Below are 8,436 nucleotides of genomic sequence, written 5' to 3'. Positions count from 1 at the left end.
TGGGTGTATATATATATGTGTGTATATATATATGATATATATATACAATTAAAAATAAATTATAGAGGGAAGCAGTAATCTGTGTACATCCAGGGCATCCTCCTCCTCCCTACCATCATCAGAGTGGAGATCTGCCCCTCAACAGGAGCATAGTGGGGATGCACACTTATCAGCCCAGCATTTTGACAGTTGTGGATAGTGATTATGGTGCAAAACTCTCCTTCCAGCATGGTTTAATATCCTATGGGGACTTTCTTCTGGAAACTCTTTGGTTCTTCCAGACCAGCCTTAGAATGATTCAACTGGATTTTGGAAAAACATAACTGAGTTGTTCTTTTCTCTCATAATAATGTTTTTTTAAATTTGAGATGCCCAAAGCAGGACATGTTTTCTAAACTTCTACATGGCCTAGTGAAAGAACTTGATGGCTCAGAGGACTGGATTATTCCCTTTTTAACCTAGGAACCACTTTCAAAGCAGCCTCTGACTGTGGAGGAAAAATGCACTTTCTTCAGCCCCCAACCTAGAGGTGAAAAAACATCCATGCTTATGATTAGACACCCTGGAGAGTGATTGGCCTGGCCCCTCCCCAGCCACAGTTGAGTTCTTTTCCATATGGAAACTGGGAAAATTCCCCTTCAAGTTCAGACCTATGCCAGGGAAGTCAGGAATGAACAAAATGATCTGCCTTCCCTGGATCCTCATGGCTTTCCCCATACCTTTTAACTGGGATTTCTATGCCCAGAGAATCTGAACATGAAGGGGAATTTTCCCAGTTTCCCAGTTGGCTAGGGTTTGTTGGGGAGGTGGTGGTGTGGGAGGGGGATGACCTAACCCTGGAAACTGGCTACTGAGACAGGAGCCATGTGTAGAGCTGTTCTGCCTGGATTCACAAAGTGAGCATAACTGGTGTGGGTGAGACAGGCCAGATCCAGTTCTCTGCAGGTTGGGGGAGATGGGTAGTGGAATTGAGCCAATTCCATATAAGAAAAATTTATTCATTCAAATTGTAAAATAAATACACTGACATTTCCAAACTCTCATCTTGACAATACCTAAAACCTCTGTCCTTCGATGTCCTTCATTGATAAATCCACCACTGGGGGAGAAATAAACACTAAAGGTGGGGGAAGATCAAAACTTTAGAACAACAACAAAAAAAAAATCAAACCTTCTTACAATCTAGATTCTTCTCCATCCTCCCAGTACCTTTGTGTTGATTTATTCAGTCTGCTTATTTGCATTAGGAGCCTAGAATACTGTCTACAATTGACTTGACATTCAATAAATTCATGTTGGCATCCAATAAAGGTTAGATCAGGTGAACTTTCCAATGAATTTAATAAAGCTAAGAATGGTAATATAATAATAGATTCACTAAATCAAATGTGAAAGCAAACAAAGCTAACTACACGCTGACAGATGAATTTAGCTTAGAGAAAAGTCATCAAAGCATATTATTTTCTTTCTATGTTGATGAATGTGCCTTTAAAACAAAACTGAAAACAAAATAAACAAAAAAGCCCTGGAGATTCATATTATCTAATTACAGCCTACCAAACTTTGATCACCAACAAAGAGGATGGTCCTGACACTTGGGATGGGAAATCCCCTAATAATCATAATGAGTCCAATGCTCATCTAAGCAAGCCCACTGAATCTTTGGACAGGTGTGAGAGGCTGGGTGGAAGCAAGCCACGCTACTCAAGGCAGCAGTATAGAGGGGCTCAGCATTAGTAGAGCATACTCCATACCAGAGCCCCAATATCCAACAAGTAAGGGAGCAGGTAGCCCAGTAGAGAACTGAAGAGGAGTCCCAGATAGCAAAATCCAGAATGGAAGAGAATGACAGAATGAGGGGAAAACTAACGATTTGGCCACTGAGTTTACCATCACCCTCAATTTATCGATACTACCATTTAAAATAATGATGAAAGTGTTGTTATAAAAATATGCTCATTACTTTATGAACTAACTGAATTCCCACAACAAATTCATTTTTTCATAGTATTTGTTATTCATTTACTATGTGCCAGGCATTGTACTAAGCACTGGGGTAGATTCAAAGTAGTCAGGTTGGGCCCAGTCCTATTTTAGGGAGATCAGTGACAATAATTCTTTCAAAGCCTTTTGATCACTTTTTACTACAACTATTTTTAAAACACTGTACTCTTCAATAAGTTCCATCATTTGCTATTAAACTCAATATAAGAAAACATGGTGTCTCAGCTATGTGACCACATCAATTCTGATGATTTCATTTATGGAGCACCCTGATAATACAAAGGAGAGAGAGAGAGAGAGAGAGAATGGTAGAGCTAGAGATAGTAAACATGGCTGAAATGATCAATCCATACCAACATTTCCTGTGCATTTGTATTTCCATGTGCTCTGATGTGTTATTTCCATACAGCCCTGTCTCTGTTTTCAAACCTACTTGTTGACATCCTGATCTTTGTTAAGACTTGGCTCAAGGAGAGCAACTCCTCTCTAATCACTACCTTTCAGGATGGTGTGTCTGCTGTAATTGTCTTCTAAAACTCCATTGCTATGTAGCATTGCTTGACACTGCACTTCATTGGGTCTTTAAATCATTTATTCTGCCATCCAGTTGTGTATGTGGTAGCCCCTTTTCAATTTACCATACAACAACTGCTTTCCTATACGCCACAAATCCACTCTCCTCACATGACTCACCCAAGGAAGCTGAGCTGATGTGAGCATTACTTCAACACTGATAAGCTGACTGTGATCCAGGAGTTCATGACTGGGAATCACATCCTGCCATAAGTAGCACTAGTGAAACTGCTTGAGCAGCAGTTATATACAGTATTGTTTGTTGCAAAGTTCCTAATTTATAACAAATCTGAATTAAAGGAAATTTAAATTTAAAAATTGAACAGCACACCAATTTTTGAGAAGAAAAACTAAATTATGAGTTTTCAAAGTTAAAAACAGTTAAAAACTACTTTTCTAAATCATGGTGACTGGCATTTGAAGTGAATTGTGGATTTAAGTGGGTAGTCTTCAAATGCAGGGGATTTCCTAAACGTCTTTCACAATAGTATTTTGGATTTATGGAGCATACTAAAAATGAAGAGATGATTGTAAACCACCAATTTTAAGGGTAATTTTCTTCACTAACTGGATCTTCTGTAATATTAATTTAGATTTTATCTGCATAGCATAGATTTTCTGATTGAGAAACACATTTGAGTAAAACTAATGGAATGAAGGGCACTATAAACCATTATAATCAGTCATTTCCTGCCATATAATAAATTTTAAATTTAAAATGTATTTTTCAAACTTTGTGGGCATTTGTGAAGACACTTTAAGCTGAGTTCCTATATCCCAGAAACTTGCAACAGTAGGAAGCATGAAAATGATCTGGCCAAAGGCAACCACAGGTTGAAACATCAGGTTCAATGAATGTGAGCAGATTTATATGTCTTCTTTTCTATGCCTGTACACAGGCATTTTATGTTTGATCCCAAAGAGACACATCCAAAGGGAGAGACAAAGTCCAGACTTAATTGTCTGGCTCAGTGGAAAGAGTATGGGTTTGGGAGGCAGAGGTCATGGGTTCGAATCCAGATCTGCCACCTGTCAGCTGTGTGACTGTGGGCAAGTCACTTTACTTCTCTGTGCCTCAGTTCCCTCATCTGTAAAAAATGAGGATGAAGACTGTGAGACTCGTGGGACAACCTGATTATCCTGTATCTATCCCAATGCTTAGTACAGTGCTCTGCACATACTAAGAGCTTAACAAATACCAACATTATTATTATTGTCTCTATGTGCATTTCCAGTTCTCCTCCACAGATCATGAAAGCAGATTTCTCCCTTCTGCCCCTATCCTACTGAGAACCTAAAAGTTGCTAGATCATTCTCTGCTTGGCCCAAACCATAGCCAGGTTCAAGAACAAAACAGTGACTGGTGGGAGAAGGGGAAGGATGAATAATAATGAATGAATAATGATAGCATTTGTTTAGCACTTACTATGGGCCAAGCACTGTTCTAAGTGCTGGGGTAAATACAGGGTAATCATATTGTCCCACGTGGGGCTCACACTTTTAATCCCCATTTTACAGATGAAGTAACTGAAGCATAGAGAAGTGAAGTGACTTGCCCAAGGTCACACAGCAGACAAGTGGAGGAATCGGGATTAGAACCAATGTCCTCTGACTCCCAAACCCGTGCTCTTTCCATTAAGCCACACTGCTTCTCAGGAATGAAGAAGAGGTTTCTCTTCTTTCCCACCACATGTCCAAGAGACATAAACCTGCCTGCTCATGGGCAAAGATCGTCCTGCCAATAAAAATATTTACTATAAATTTTACTGATGAACTCAGTAGATCTATCTTATATAGGAACAGAAGAGAAGTTCTGTCCCACTCACAAGAGTACACCCATAAGCAACAGGGGATGAGGGAAAGGGAAGGCAAACAGTGTCTGCATTATGAGCAGGCCACTGAGGAAGGAGGCAACAGGGCCCCACAAGGAGGAGACCCAGGGTGGAGGCAAGGGAGAACCAACTAACACATGCTAATGCATATTTAAACTATGCATCCTTGCAACATGAAAAGGGGGTTGGGAAATCATCACCAAATTAAATGATATTTGTGAGTGATTATGATGAGTAAAGTGCTGCATTAGGAACTTAAGGAATACAGGCATATGATAATAATAATAATTATTATTATGGTATTTGTTAAGCGCTTACTATGTGCCAAGCACCGTTCTAAACTCTAGGATAGATACAAGGTAATCAGGTTGTCCCACGTGGAGCTCACAGTCTTAATCCCTATTTTCCAGATGAGGTAACTGAGGCACAGAGAAGTGAAGTGGCTTGCCCAAGGTCACACAGAAGACAAGTGGTGATGCCAGGATTAGAATCCACATCCTCTAACTCCCAAGCCCGTGCTTTTCCACTAAGCCACGCATGATACAACTGGGTTATACTCCATGAAAATGTAGTTGCATCATGAATAATTGCATCATGGAGTACATTCACGTTATGAATTAGCAGACATTATAGAACCTCAGGAAGAGTCATATGAAATTATTTTACATGCTTCTCACTGTAATGATAGAAGTCATTCAACTATTTGTTTAATCTCTTGAAAGAAATTCAAAGATTAGCATCATAATATTAAATAAGCTTCACTTGTTTTAAAATCTTACGGGGTGATGCACTAGGTCTTTGGAGTTCCATGAGGTACTCTTTGAACAAAACATGTGCAGAGCTTGCTCAAAGATCTATTCAATGCTCACTGCTTTTCTCAGTCCAGTTGCCGGGGGGTGGGTGGGAAGGACTGACTCTCCTATATGGTGCTGAGACAGAAAATTGGGGCCAGTTAGGAACATGTATAAATAGGATATCAAATAGTAATAATAATGGTATTTGTTAAGCACTTTCTATGTGCCAAGCACTATTCTGAGTGCTGGAGTAGATACAAAGTAATCAGGTTGTCCCACGTGGGGTTCACAGTCTTAATCCCCATTTTACAGATGAAGTAACTGAGGCACAGAGAAGTTAAGTGGCTTGCCCAAGGTCACACAGCTGACAAGTGGCAGAGGCAGGATTAGAACCCACATCCTCTGGCTCCTAAGTCCATGCTCTTTCCTCTAAGCCAAACTGCTTCTCTGGTTGTACAGGTTGTACAGGTATCCCACAAATGGTGGTATTGAGGAGGGAGGCATCTAAACACTGGTTGCATCCTCAGGTTATTGGATTGTGGGATGATTTGGAACATGGGATATGCTGGTCAATGGCAGTATAAAACCTGATCTTTGCAGTCTTTCAGTAGATATTTTAGACATCATTGCAAATGCTAGGTAGGAATAATATTATCAAGCAAATACCTCACCAGGCAGATTGTGTTGTATGTGAATCGTTGAAGTAATAGCTAAAAGAAAACCCACAGACTTTTAATTATATATTGTTTGAATCCAACTTTTTCAAATATATATTTAGACCCCAAATTATATTGCATACATATTTTTAATAACAAACAATAAATTTTGTATACCTAAGGATATACATTCTTGCTGATGGGGCTGATGGGGCATCACTGGGATGGTGGGAGAATTAATCAGGGAATTTCCTCAGAGAAGGGGCTTTCTAGAATGGCTTTAAAGAAAGGGAGAGGAATAGTTTGGAGGAACTAAAGAAATACATTGTTCCAGGTATTTAAATGGCACGAAAGAGAGGACCAGTAGGACTTATACTTGAGAAGAGCTTAGAGCATGAGTTAGAAAAGAGAGTAGCTGGATATGAGGTGTCATCAGCTGGAGAACCTTGAAAACAATGGTCACTCAACCAGTATATACAGTGCTGATTCTGCAACGGACATTGTATGCAATCAGTGGTATTTATTGGACACTTACTGTGTGCAGAGAACACTGTACTAAGCCTTTGGAAGAATACAAAATACTAGAGTTGGTAGTTGCAGTTCCTGGTCATGAGGAGCCTACAGTCTGCAGGGGAAGATGAAAATTAAAATAAATTACAGGCAGGGAAAATAGTAGAGTAAACAATATTTATATAAGATCTGTGGGGCTGGGGTATCAAAGTGCTTAAGGGGTTCACAGTCAAGTGGCTGTGCATTCAGCATCTGGGAGAATGTAATAGACTAAAATAGAGACAACCTCTGTCCTCAAAAATCTTATAGTCTAGCAGAGGAGCTTGATTGATTGATTGTATTAGAGTGTGGATTAGATACATAAACTTTATGGTGTGACAGTGTGCCTTCCACATAGAGACATCCTTAAAACAACAGGCGATTTGAGGCTATAGAGTAGGTGGAATATCATGGATGGAGCTAGGTATTTGTGTGTTAATTCATTTAGAGGGGGTAGTTAAAGACCTATGTGTTGGAGATGTGCCTCAAGAGAATGAGTGTATGATAAGAAGATCCCGGAGCATAACTTTAAAGATACTCACAGTTACAGGGCGAAGTAAGAAAATAGGTCAAATGAAAGACACTGAGACCGAGCCATCAAAGAAGTAGTAAAAGAACCAGGAGAGTATTTGTGTATTTTAAAACAATATTAAAGAGAGTTTTCAGGAGATGATAGTTAACATGTTCAGAGTGACAGTCGGGAGTGGAGGAAGGTGAGACTGGCTTCGAAATGGGTCCAAGAGGAATAATAATAATGATAATAATAATAATAATAATAATAATGTTGGCATTTGTTAAATGCTTACTATGTGCAGAGCACTGTTTTAAGCGCTGGGGTGGATACAGGGTAATCAGGTTGTCTCACGTGAGGCTCACAGTCTTAATCCCCATTTTACAGATGAGTTAACTGAGGCACAGAGAAGTTAAGTGACTTGCCCACAGTCACACAGCTGACAAGTGGCAGAGCAGTGATTCGAACCCGTGACCTCTGACTCCCAAGCCCGTGCTCTTTCCACTGAGCCATGCTGCTTCTATATAGACAATATCAACTAGGAACAGTAGAGGAAGATGGTGTGAACTTCAAATGCTGAAATAATTGAGTCAAGGAGATGATAAAAAATGGCCCTGAAGGACTTCCGAGGGGAAAGGAATAGGCTGACCCCTAGTCCTTGGGGAGAATGAAAGAAGGAATCAATCATCAGTATGAATATGATTTAAGGAATGTTTTCTTGAAATGAAGCTTGTTTTAAATATCTTGATAGGGAGAACAGTGATTTTACAGTGCTTAGCACACAGTAAGTGCTTAACAAGCACCACAATTATAATTATCAATCAGTGGTATTTATTGAGTGATTACTGTATGAAGAGCACTGTACTTTGTGCTTGAGAGAGTACAATGCAACAGAGTTGGTCGACATATTCCCTACCTGAAGTTTTACAAAGGAAGAATCTGAGGGGATACACACTTGCCGAAGGTCACACACAGCAGGCAAGTGGTGAAGCTGGGATTAGAACTTGATCTCCTGATTCCCAGTCTCATGCTCTTTCCATTAGGCTACATCATGCTGATCAATAGGCTTAGAAGTGGGATCACTACCTCTGCGAGAAGCTACTTTAATCATCATCCAATCAAAACATATTCTGGGAATTAATGTGAATGGGTATATGGCTTCTTTTAACCATCATCTCACACAGGAAATAAACCCCAGTAGCAGTGTTGGCTCTGGATTTAAGAACCATTTCAGTATGCATTATCGCATAATAATAAAATCCATTATTAGCCCTTTCTCCTTTTTTATCCTCTTTCTTCAACACATTTTCACATGATATTTAAGAGAAGGTCACTAGTCTTTTTTCCCCCTTCATCTTTAGAGATATTGTCTATTTTCAAAAGTGAAAATTCCCCAACAAAACACCCCTTAGTTGTTCTGATGGTATGTATTCCATTTGCATGCTTCTGACCTTTCCTAAAAAAAAAAATCACAAGGAAATCATCATCAAGTAAATCATGTGCTCTTCAAGTACTTA

This window comes from Ornithorhynchus anatinus, chromosome X5, assembly GCF_004115215.2.
Source record: "Ornithorhynchus anatinus isolate Pmale09 chromosome X5, mOrnAna1.pri.v4, whole genome shotgun sequence".
Classification (NCBI taxonomy): domain Eukaryota; kingdom Metazoa; phylum Chordata; class Mammalia; order Monotremata; family Ornithorhynchidae; genus Ornithorhynchus; species Ornithorhynchus anatinus.
Note: the sequence above shows the minus strand (reverse complement) of the source record.